At 38.6% G+C, this 13,352-nt stretch overlaps 1 long non-coding RNA gene across 1 annotated transcript in view; it reads right to left on the bottom strand.

The window, feature by feature from the left end:
• LOC149070184 (uncharacterized) overlaps positions 1-3,118 on the bottom strand; it is a 143,060-nt gene extending 139,942 nt beyond the window's left edge. Inside the window, exon 1 of the long non-coding RNA XR_016195043.1 lies at positions 2,865-3,118. This is a non-coding gene — a long non-coding RNA (uncharacterized LOC149070184). The remainder of the gene's footprint in view (positions 1-2,864) is intronic.
• Positions 3,119-13,352: the final 10,234 nt, after the last annotated feature.

Raw genomic sequence — 13,352 nt, 5'->3', positions numbered from 1 at the left:
CGCTCGTACCAGCGCCACCTATCGGCTGTTTTTTAGGGGTTTTTTCCTGCCAAAAATAATTCCCGTGACCTAGCGATGCTAACCCTGCAAACCGTTATTCTATCTATCATTTTTCCGGTTTTTATTCATTTTTAGAGTTTTTACGGATTTTTCGCCCACCCTGTATAATAAATAGCATGTCCTGACTGACATGTCCGCTTTTTACTGAATTTCCCCTTTTTTCCCATTCCATGGTCGATATAGCGTATATATCATATTTCGACGGAATACCTCCATCAGAACGGGCGCTTCATAGGACTCAGCAGTGTCAGTATACTGAAACTACCCAGACCTATATAGCACCAGTTCTGGTGGACGTATTTCATAAAAACTTGGCATACTGGCATATATGTTATACGGAACATGGAAAAAAAAGTAAAATTCAATAAAAGAACCACTTATTCACCTGGTGGTCAAAAATTGAACGATTTTTTCATCGCGTAAATCTTTCCCGTGGTCTCATTAAGATATTCTGAAAATTTGAATGTATTCGAATGTTTTCTTTTCTTCAAAATTTAAGCAGTTTCGAGGAAAAACTATTCAAAGTACGGAAACTTTATAACCATCCTGTATACCCATTGTTTTTTTCTACTTCCCAGCTGGTAGATACAATGTGCATCAAAAATTACTGTTTCATTTGCAAATTAGTCCATTCAGTTACGTTCATAGTTTAAATTTTACAGGCAAAACAGTTTTTCTACATTTTCCTGTAATTTTTTTTCATCTCTTACTCCTGATTTAGCAACCGGTTGGGTCGCACGGGTCGAACAGACGCTCAAGGAATTGATTCACGCACCGGTAGACTTCGAGAGGAGTTTCATTATTGGGATGGAAAACGTGCCAAAAGTCAGTAGTATGGATAGTATTGACTATCATGGGTAAACCCGTGATGGTACCAATATAAAATGGACTATCTTCGCTCGGACCAGGCAGACTATAGTAGATGTGAAAGGATGCTCATACTCACCATTACCTGGTGCTTCTGTATGTAAATGAGATTACACGGAACCAGATTTACGATACATGAATTATTATTACTTGGCTTCTTCTTGGAACAAAATATCGGTATTTTAGTTTAAGAAAGTATTAGTCTGTTTCTCAACGTGGAATGCCACTAACCTGCTAAAAATATCGAAAATTAGAGATGGCTGCTTCTCTGTTTTCCAAACAAAAAGCATCGTGTCTTTTGTTCAACGGTACAATATGAACCTGACCATCCCATGTGACATATTTTTGCTCTTTGGAATTATTGGGATCTACGTAGCCTTGTCGGTTTCCAGGTTCCATTGTGTGTTGGCATCCACTTCGAAAAAGTTTCGTCACAGAACACCAAATACGTATTCAGCAAAAAACAAACTTTCCCAACGAGGTGGAGGAAAGAAATAGGGTAAAAATGGACATAACAAACTTTAAGAGCAATAGGTGTGTACCGGGGTTTAAGCTACGGAAGTAGTAGCCACTTTCGCAAAAATGCGTACAGGAGGTACAAAACGAGAAGACATCCAACGATAAATCATTATCATTGTAGCATTTTGCTAAAGCTTTTCCTCCCATTTTCGCTTTTTTTTTTTTTTGCTAAAGGAATTTTTTATCTAGCTTAAACCCTGGTGTGTACGAAAAGATAGTCTGATGAGAACATAACTAATAACTTTCATCACTAGAAATAATAAATGTGAGTAGTCTGTTTTACAGTTCTGCTGTGGAAAATGAGGACCTACATAATGATAAAAAAATCAATTCGATAAAAGTAATTTTACCTAGGGCCAGCTGTTGTTCACCCCTGCCATAATAAATAACGTTAATGAACTTAGTCGAAGAAAACGCAACGAACTCCGATATAATGACACTTTTGCGTCCGTTTTTACGAAGTTTTCCCAAGAAATTCCAACAGTCAGAGCTCATCACTTTAACCCTTTCCACGGCATAGTATAAATCACTCAAAATCCCTGTAAAATGTGCCTGCCATAAAACCCACAGCCATATCTTTTTTAATGAAGTAGGCTTTCTAAAATTATACTAAAATGATACCTAACAATAAAATTAAAACAAAATATTTCTTGTTTAACTCGACTCATTGATATGACCCATATATGGGACATTCCCGTATTTTTATGACTTAATTTTTCTGTAACACAAAACCAAAAACAATCAAATTTCAGTATTTGTCATGAAGAGGCCAAAACAGGAGGGGGGGGGGACTAGGCCAAAACCTTTGGGAAGGTTCAGATTATTTACGGGCTTTATAGTGGTAAATTTATAATGTAAAAATATCCCGTTAAAAAGTCTTTCCACAGAGAGCAACAGGCCTACAAACGGTACAAATGTTCAATCATTACACTTCACTCACTTCCTTTCTGAAGTATAGATGGTAGCACTGAAAAATCAGACACAACAATAGATACGCACTCAGACTGTTAGGTACACACGCTTACACTTCCGGCACAACTCTCTAGGTAGTAAACTGCCCATGGTGATAGTTGTGCTCGGTTTGAAAGAGAGAAAGAATGTAAAATATTTAAAAAAAAAAATTAATAAGATTAATCTTGTGCCTCAGGGATGGAGTCAGTCATCCTATGTGGTGGTCATGGCCAAAAGAATTTCCAATAAATTCTATTCACGCCTGAGATAACATTATTATTCAGATGATATTATAATAAAAAGAATTATTATTTCGTTATTTTTGAAATTCATAACTTCATCTCACCCCTGGGAAGCTTTAGGGCCTCACAGTTTTACAACCTTTGATACCCAACCGTGTAACATTCAAACAAAATAGCATGCCACAAAAGGTTCATAAAGTAGGATGTTTTCAATTCACTACTTACCTTATAAAGAAATAATCCTTATTACAGCTGGTTTCATTCAAGTAATGTCACGTAATAAATTTTTCATCAAGCATTTAAAACACATAGTATATTACACAATGATATAAAATAACATCTCATACGTAACATGAACACAGCTAAAGGAGGAACTTGTGAAACTCCACATTGTCAATGTTTGAAACATTTGCAAACTAATTCAAATCTTTTATGAATGCCTTTGAGAAACGAGGAGAAAAATTTTCATCTCAATCAATTGGTCACATGCTATTTGTATGTAGTAAAGGGTATTGAACGAGCATGGGACATCAACCCCTAGTTTTTATATGCTCTAAACACATTCACAGACAGGAAAGAAGAAGCAATCAATGATAAGAAGAACCCAAATTCCGATAATAATTCTATAAAAGCACGTACTTACATACGTATATGTATAATTATTGATAAATTACTCAATCCAGGTCATGATAAGAATTTTTTTTTTCGTAATTGTTATTCAAATGAAATATGACTATCATCATCATCGTGAGTTTTGATAGAAGAATTCTTGGAAAAGCTCATAATTATCAGTAGATTTCCAGTTCAGCAACAGAAAACTGCTTTTGAACAGTAAAAATATGTATAATTTATACATTGTAAAAAATTATATATTTCACATAATAATTATTACACGTATACGTGGAAATTAAAATTGAAAAGTACATGCATGTATATTGCAGTGAAGACGTGTGCTGAAACAAAGTGAAGGTCGAGTTAAAATAATCGAACCGTAAAGTGAAATCGAGTTTCAAACCATAAAATGAAGTCGGTTTCGGAACACAAAGTGAAGTCCAGTTTCAAACCATAAAGTGAAGTCCAGTTTCAAACCATAAAGTGAAGTCCAGTTTCAAACCATAAAGTGAAGTCCAGTTTCAAACCATAAAGTGAAGTCCAGTTTCAAACCATAAAGTGAAGTCCAGTTTCAAACCATAAAGTGAAGTCCAGTTTCAAACCATAAAGTGAAGTCCAGTTTCAAACCATAAAGTGAAGTCCAGTTTCAAACCATAAAGTGAAGTCCAGTTTCAAACCATAAAGTGAAGTCCAGTTTCAAACCATAAAGTGAAGTCCAGTTTCAAACCATAAAGTGAAAATGAATTTCTAACCATAAGTGAAGTCGAGTTTCAAACCATAAAGTGAAGTCCAGTTTCAAACCGTAGAGTGAATTCGAATTTCGACTTCAAAAGAAAATCGAGTTTCTGATCCGTAAAGAGCAGATGAGTTTGAGACCATTAAATGCAGTTAAGTTTTGAACCATAAAGTGCAATCGAGTGGTTTCTTATCCGTAAAGTGCAATCGAGTGGTTTCTTATCCGTAAAGTGCAATCGAGTGGTTTCTTATCCGTAAAGTGCAATCGAGTGGTTTCTTATCCGTAAAGTGCAATCGAGTGGTTTCTTATCCGTAAAGTGCAATCGAATGATTTCTTCTCGGTAAAGTGCAATCGAGTGGTTTCTTATCCGTAAAGTGCAATCGAGTTTGGAACCATAAAGTGCAGTCGAGTTTCAAACCATAACTTATGAAAAAAAGAACAATCAAGTTAAAACTAGTTTAGCACCATTAAGAAAAATTTAATTCTGATCCGTGAAGTGAAGCCGAGTTTCGTTTCGAACCATGATATACAACCATTCATTTGTTTTGAACCCCATGAAGCAGTAGTCCCCACACTGTGGGTCTCGACCCATCATCATTATAAATCATCAACCATCATCATCTCGATCCAACAAGTTATCCATTCTGTACCGTTACGATGCGCAAGATAAGTATTCCATCCTAACTTGTGGCTGTGTTGATGAAACCGTCCATAGGATTCAAAAATTCGAAACTAAAAACGTGTGGGTAGTTTGAAATTCCATAATAAAACAGTTCCGCCAAGCAAATATTGAAAACAGTTTGATTTTTGATTTCACATTTATACGCACGTTGGTTATGCAATGTAAAACCGAGACAAACAGGTGTCCGGAAAATCACTTTCAGAACAGAAAAATAAGAAGTCGAGAATGTCCTGAAATACCGGGCATATGGTCACCCTGGTGTTGTGGGGGTTGCGTATTAAAGTTCTTGTCGAAAGGAGGTCACGCTTTAAACAATTTGGAAATCACTGCCATAAAGAAAAGTCGAATTCTTAATCATACAGGAAAATCGAGTTGTTGGTGCATTGAAGTAGAGTTCTGGTAGTAGTTCTGAAGTAGAGTTTCTGAAGTAGAGTTTCTGAAGTAGAGTTTCTGAAGTAGAGTTTCTGAAGTAGAGTTTCTGAAGTAGAGTTTCTGAAGTAGAGTTTCTGAGTAGTTCTGAAGTAGAGTTCTGAGTAGTTCTGAAGTAGAGTTCTGAGTAGTTCTGAAGTAGAGTTCTGAGTAGTTCTGAAGTGGAGTTCTGAAGTAGAGTTCTGAAGTAGAGTTCTGAAGTAGAGTTCTGAAGTAGAGTTCTGAAGTAGAGTTCTGAAGTAGAGTTTCTGAATAGTTCTGAAGTAGAGTTCTGAGTAGTTCTGAAGTAGAGTTCTGAGTAGTTCTGAAGTAGAGTTCTGAGTAGTTCTGAAGTAGAGTTCTGAGTAGTTCTGAAGTAGAGTTTTGAACCATAAAGTTAAGTAGAGTTTTGAACCATAAAGTTAAGTAGAGTTTTGAACCATAAAGTTAAGTAGAGTTTTGAACCATAAAGTTAAGTAGAGTTTTGAACCATAAAGTTAAGTAGAGTTTTGAACCATAAAGTTAAGTAGAGTTTTGAACCATAAAGTTAAGTAGAGTTTTGAACCATAAAGTTAAGTAGAGCTGTGAACCACGAAGATAAGTCGAGTTTTAAACAAGCCTGTACAATTTATTTCGGATACAATAATTCCATATTTCAAATACAAAATTTTAACATTTCAATTTTACAAGGTGATCCGGAACTCCAACAACAAACTTTCAGGGGTGATCGTACACGTCGAGACAAATTACTTTTGCGATGAAACCTTGGATCTCGAAATACATTTATTCAAACCAAAACCTAAGTACAGAAATAAAACGTGCCAATGTAACAGTATGTAACAGTATTCGAGCACTCACAGTAACTGCTCAAAGTGGCTGAATTCTTGCCAGCAGCAGCAAGAATCCCGGCAAACAAGTGGTGTCCACTCAGTCCACTGGTGTGTCGTAGAAAAATGATTTCAGGTGCCACAAGAAGTTGTCCAGTGGAATCAGGTCCGGGAAGCGTGCAAGCCATGCCACAGATCCAATCCGGGCCAATTCCCCCGCCCTGCATACCTAGCGGTTCTCCCGTTGCCAACGTCGTTTACGACTAAAAAATCGTGTTTCGATCCATGGTTCCGTTGCGAAAGTTATTTATCTTGACGTGTACGATCACCCCCTTAGAAGTTTGTCAGTGGAGTTCCAGACCCACCCTGCATATTTTTTGGCACTTTTCTAAGAAATTTTGAAAAGAACTAATAGATCAATGAAATTAAATGATTCTTATGTTTTCAAATCAGACTGAAACTTTCAAACTTTCACATGGTATTGCATGTCCCCAAACTACTTAATTGGTAACTTTTTGGTACTTTCAATTGGTAACTTATATTAATCTTCTATCAAATTTATAGTATATTGCAGGGCCGGAACTAGAGGGGGCAAGGGGATACTGTCTCTTGCGGCAAAATTTAGGGAGCGGGGCAATTTTAGGTGAGAACAAAGAACACCGTTGTGAAATTATCAAATTTTAAAGTTTTTGGGGTGGTAAAACAATGTTTTCCCCGGGTGGCAATAATATATCCTAGCTACGTCCATGGCATATTGTATATTCCGTAAAAAGAAAGGGAAGCAAAACTGCCCAGAATTGCCATTGTGGACGTTGGCGCTGTTTCCTCGCTTCCGTCACAGTGGAGACGTTGTATATATTTTGTATGTATTGCGTATTTTAGACCAGTGTTTCTTAATCTTTTTCACTCCATGCCCCCCCCCGGACCATATTTTATTTTCATGCCCCCCCCCCCGTGTCTTATCTGGGGTCCGGAACTTTCGCCCCCGACATTTCGTCCCCGACAGTTTGTCCCCGACATCTTGCCCCTGGAACGTTTCGTCCCCGTTACATTTGACCCCCGGAAATTTCGCCCCTGGCGCGTTTGGCCCCGAAAAATTCACACCTGACATTTCACTTGCCCTGAACGTATGAGTGATTGACTGTGTGAGTGACCATGTGAGTGATCGAGTGACCGTATGAGTAACCAAGTGAGTGTGAAATGGACTGTAGGAATGCGTTAGTGACCGCACTCCTACTAATCGAGTTGCAGAATGACTCACCACGTGAGTGACCGTATCAACTAGTGTGCAATTGACTTTATGAGTGAATGACCGTATGAGTGACCACGTGACTGACCGAATGGCCGTATGAGTGACCAAATGAATGACCTCATGAGCGACCAAGTGATTAACTGTATGAGCGATCAAGTGAGTGATAGTGGGCTTGACCGTGTCAGTGACAAAGGGAGGAATTGAGCGATGGAACGTTTGAGTGAATAAGTGACTGACCGAATGAGTGACCAAGTGAGTGGCTAATTAAATACTTTTGTAAGTTTCCTAGTGAATGATTGAGCGTATGAGTGACCGAGTGGCTGACGGAATGAAAGACAGAGTGAATGCTTGAATAAATTTGCCAGTGACTGAGTGATTGAGCATATGAGTGATCAAGGGAGAGACTGAGTGATTAACCGTATGAGTGACCGAGTGACTGACCGCATGAGTGACCGAGTGGTTAACTACATGAGTGACCAAGTGAGTGACTGTATATGTGACTAGGTGAGTGACGGTACGAGTGTTCAAGTGAGTGATCAAGGGACTGACCGTGTGAGTGACGGTACGAGTGTTCAAGTGAGTGATCAAGGGACTGACCGTGTGAGTGACCAAGGGAGTTACTGAGTGATGGAACGCATAAGTGAATGTGTGACCAAGTGAGTGACTGCATGAGTGACCGAAAGATTGATAAAGTGAATGACTGCATGAGTGACCGAAAGATTGATAAAGTGAATGACTGCATGAGTGACCGAAAGATTGATAAAGTGAACGACCGTATGATTGACCCAGTGAGCGATTGAGTGATTGACAAAGTGAGCAATTGAGTGATTGGCAAAGTGCGAGGGTGGAGTGTCTGCAAAGATGATCCTCCTCATCCCCTCCCTTTTTATAGGTGGTTACGTAGAACTGAAAGACCAAGTGACTCACACTTTAATGGATTCTAAGAATTTGGAATTTTCAGTTTAAGCATAAAATATTTTTCCCAAATTTACGACTCACACCGGTGTGGTCACTCACACTATCATTCATATATTCACTCATACGGTCACGCGTACGGTCAAGGTAGACAAAATGACAGGGGGTCAATTTCCGATTGACTTGATTACTCACTGAGTAACTCACATGATCACTCACTGGGTCACTCATATGGTCAGGGCAGGTGAAATGTCCGGGGATAAATTTTCAATTCACTCGATCACTCATGTATTCATTCACTTGGTCACTCATGCGATCAGGGGAAGCAAAATGTCACGAGTAAATGTCCAACTCACTTGATCACTCATGTGGTCACTCACTTGGTCACTTGTACCATCATTCATATGTTCACTCATACAGTCACGCGTACGATAAGAGCTGGCGAAATATCAGAGATAAATTTCCGATTTACTTGACTACTTACTGAGTCACTCATATGGTCACTCACTGAGTCACTCATATGGTCACTCACTGAGTCACTCATATGGTCACTCACTGGGTCGCTCATATGGTCAGGGCAGGCGAAAGGTCATGGCGAAATTTCCGGGGGCTAAATGTACCGGGGTGAGATGTCAGAGGCGAAATTTCCGGGGGCCAAATATACTGGGGACGAAACGTGCCAGGGGCGAGATGTCGGGGACGAAATGTCGGAGGCGAAATATCGGGGGCAAAGGTTCCGTGAACCCATCGTGGGTCCCCGGGCGGAATGATGTTTTGCAGAACCATACTTTGCTGGAAGTAACAGCGTACATATTTCCCATACTTACGATTGTAAATCGATCGTAGTACCAAATCCCATAGCGTACCCCCCCCCCCACCCCTATGGGTATGAGGCCTCATGCCCACATAGACCCATGGGTTAAGATTATACCTGGCTCTCTGGGCAGATCTGCTGGGTTCTGAAAGAGAGTAGTCACATTTTTCCCACCATATTTACTTGAAAGCTTTATTTCTTCAAAGCTCTCTGTGGCTCCTTCACGACTTTCCGTAGCTTCCCTTCCATCTGATTTTCACCCGTGGCCCTCGAGAATATCCCATGACCACAGGGGGAGAACTACTGTTTCAGACCATTCTCGACTCTCTCCCACTCAACATGCCAACTTCTTCTTACTTGCTCCACGAATCTTTTCCACGCTGCTTCTTTTGAAATCTCAGGCTGCGGTCTCCAGCCCTGCCACTGGGAGCACATGCAGTTTTTCGCTTTGCATTGGGTTCAGCTATCTATTTTTAGTCAAATGGCTTGTATGTTACATCGACTTGATAGCTTTCTTTATGGGAAGAACGACGCGAGTGATTTGATACTTGCGAGCACGGGGGGCAACGGAGCCACTGCTATACGTCTTTTTTCCGACACAACCCTGCCTCATTTGAGGTAACGGAAGTAAGTTGCTTTGCAACATTGAACATTGAGGGACCGGACACACACGCTTCCCACCCCAAGGAGATATCGAGGCGGTCCCGAAAGATGGGTGCATCCGGAATTTCATTAATTGAGTATATGTGAAATTCCGGATGCAGTTGACAAAATAATAATTATAATTAAGTTACAAAGTCCGGGTTTGTAAGCGGTTCTATCCATTAAATATTTGGAGTTAAAGAATTAAAAATAGTTTTATACAAGGGCCCCTATAGGATAGACTATTGTCAGCCTCTTGCTTGAGGGAGCCATGCGTCTTGGTAAATTAAATTGATGGTGGAGGAAAAATCCTGGTGTGAGACACATCAATCTCAATATCTATCACACACGTCGAGGTCAAATTCCTATTCTAGACAAAGCAAAGGGAGAGCCAGTCAATGACCTCATTTGTCGGAATTGTCAGATTGAACTGAGCAACGAGAGTGTGATAACCACTGATAACAGAAACAAGAAGGGGGAAAACAAAATAATAATTATCATTGTACTCATGAAGGCATCAAAAAAAAAAAAATGGTTGAAGATGCCTTAAAAGAAAAAGTTCATGGACTGAAGGATAAGAAAAAAGAGTTGAATCTTTACTTTCAAGGTTTTTTTTCGCTTTTGGAGGAGGTGGAGGTTGTCCAAGGCCAACTGGAAGGGAAAAACAAAATGTCGCGGATTCTACGTATGGAAGGATAAGGTTACTGATCTTTTCATATCACTTTATTGAGCATCGAATGAACTCCGGAGAGTTCTCTATTTTTCTTCGGGCACTACACTTTATAGTGCAACGAGATTTGACGAAGGTACCACTAATTTCAGAGGTCACGATTAAGGTACTCATTCCCGACCAGTGTGTCGTGGCACTTCGGAGTTATGCTAATCTGCATAAAGGTTGTGTATAGGTGCTGAGAGATTATTTGAAACCCTAAACGTCATTCCTAAGGATTCTGTGTAACTAAAAAGTTTTGAAGTCCCGACTGTAAAATCTAAAAGCACACATTATGATTGAAGAGCGATTCATGAATCTGAATGTCCAAGGCATCTACCATATACACGGGTTACTTTGGCCCACTTTTATGAAACTTTTTGTTTAATCTTACGCCAAAAAATTAACAATAAATACTGAGATATAAATTAATTTTAGATAGTTCAAACTTTTCTCTAAAATACTGTAATATAAAAAATCTACTTTCCATAGTATTTTTATGAAATTTATTTAGTTTTATTTGGGGACAAAGTAGCCTGCAAGTTAGAGTAACTTTGACCCAGACGAAATACTTATATTTCAAAATACTTTAAAACATGCTCGAAGCAATGAAACCCACTGGTTTGAGGAAAAAGTGCTCTCATAAATAAATACAAAAATACACTTTATTTATTCTTAGTTTACTAGCGTACGACTAGCAATACGACTTTACTAGCGTAAACTAAGAATCCCCTTCCAGGGGGGCGATATATTGCTCACTTTGGGAAACACTACTAGAACCTAATTATCGCAGTCCCGTATCCGATTATGTCACAGAGAGCAGTGAAAAAGTAAATATTGATGTAAATAAATAAAGCTTTCGAATGAAATGATAGTGTGGAAAAAGTGTCCAGTATAAAAAGATTCAGTAGAACATTGAGCGAAGTTCAGAGCCTTAGAACAACACTTCGACCGGGGAGGAGGGGGGGCTGGCCTGATATTAAGACGGCCCTACATAGAGCATGCATAAGGAGAAAGTTCACTGAGCTCTAGCCCGAGGGTCCGGAGATGGACAAATTTTTAGTCTAATTCACTCAAAAAAATCAATTCAATAAGTTGAAAGTGAAGCCAAAAAGAATTCTCACACGGGGTGAGAATTTTATCTCGAGCCGTCCTTGATTTTGGTTCGAACCTGAATGGGAGTGTGAGAGAGATTAAATCAAAAAGGACGTTAAGCACGTGTTCAATATCGAAAAAACAAAAAAAAAACGAGCATCATGTCTTGTCACGTGCGACACTACAACCACCACAGCAAGGTTACACGACCTCTTAATGGTTTCAGTCCAAGGATTATGTGATGCTATAAATAGTCGAGTTTTTTGAACCGTCCGTTTTCTTTCTATGGCGTTTCCTGCATCACACTGAGAGACAGAGAGAGGTAGAGCCGATCCTTTCACTTTCCACGTACAATACGATCAATCCACGATGGAAAACTTTCTTAATGATCGTATTCCCAGTAAAAACAAAAGAATGGGAAGGGGTTTTTTTTAGTTAATCACACATACGGTATATATGGCTTCTTTTCTTTTTTTTCTAGAATGAATGTCTTCTACGTGAGAGAAACGTGAGCGGCTTTCGAGAATACGTTTTCAATATTTTCCAAAGAAAAACGTGAGAGGCTAACGCTCTAGCGAATGATGATTTTTTGTCTTTTTTTTTAGGGGACTCGAAACCTCAACACCGTGATGTCCTAGGGAAGAGTTTGGTGTGAGATGAACTTCACATCAAATAACTACATGTATATATCTCAGTGGTTATTAACTATTTTTCCCATCCTGCAGCCCCAGTGCAATACGACTTTTTCCACACCCCCTTGAATAATACATTTTCTATCTGTTAGAAAGTTTTATTTTTCTATAAATAATTAGTTAACCATTAATTACACAAGTTATCCATTGATTAATTCCTATAAACTCTTATGGTTATTGTTTAAAGTTAATATTTAATATTTTCGCTTTGTTTTCGAAAATTTTCATTCAAAAACTATCTAAACTTAAAAGGTTCTCATTTTTGTAACATTTTTCGAAATTTGGAAAAGATAGTTCTGATTATTGGTGTTTTATGATTACCAGTGTATTATTGTTAAATGTTCTTACCCTTGTGTTGATTCCAGCTGGAACAACGAGATATAAATTAGTGTCGGAAACTTGATTAAATTTTTTTCACGTTTTTCTTGAGTCATGCTCACAACAGTATCAAATCCAAGAGCAGCATGCTAATAACACGAAAGTACAAACGTAAACAAACATAATTTATGTATTAATGATTTTTTTCTCAATCGAAATGGAAAACAAGAACGATCGCCAATCGAAAAAGAAACTTTTGCATGGCAAATTTCGTTTTGGTATATTTTTGCAAGTGAAAGCCAAAAGATGAGATGCCAAAATATCAGTGTTTGTTGTTGTTGTTGTTGTTTTTTGAAAAATTTTTACCAATTTTTTTAATGGATAAAATTTTTACCATCATTTCTATTTTCCTGAATAATCAGTCAATATGTTGTAAATTAAGTCTTAGACATGTCCGGAATCTTTCAGAATGCCCATTTATTATTGAAACGCGTGTTCACTTAAGTCTTGTCCTTTCACTTCTGGTGGTTTCTATGTATACCCTACCGCATCAGTGAAGCATTTCCAACCATCCATTGCCATGTGATTCTGAGTCATCCAGGCGCATACCCTACTCCCCCTAGAAGTTTGTAAACCTGGTGCTGAGACAACCTGTATACGCTTCCAAATGAAAAAATTTTCAATAATCTGGAGGCAAATGTTTGACTCCAGAGTCCGGGCCACCCGTTAGATCGTCATTGGTCTTACACTTTATTGACAAACACGTAAAAGCAGAAAGATGCCATCCCCCAGGCTAGTGTTTTGGAGGACCCACAAGCCAAGACTTTCAGCTGAAACTTACCTTATAAATTTATAGAGCAAAAAATTAAAGAACGCGAAACTTGATCCCCAGGCCTATAGCTAAAATATAAGCCTTTAGATACATAGATGTAGATGGCCACAAAATTAAGTACGGCCCTGGTGCCAGATGACTTGAATATTAGCATGATCATATTATGAGGTAGAAATTTA

This window comes from Pholcus phalangioides, unplaced genomic scaffold, assembly GCF_987345545.1.
Source record: "Pholcus phalangioides strain wild (caught in Gottingen) unplaced genomic scaffold, Ppha-v1.0 ptg000022l_1, whole genome shotgun sequence".
Lineage (NCBI taxonomy): Eukaryota > Metazoa > Arthropoda > Arachnida > Araneae > Pholcidae > Pholcus > Pholcus phalangioides.
Note: the sequence above shows the minus strand (reverse complement) of the source record. Positions and strands in the feature narration are given on the sequence as shown.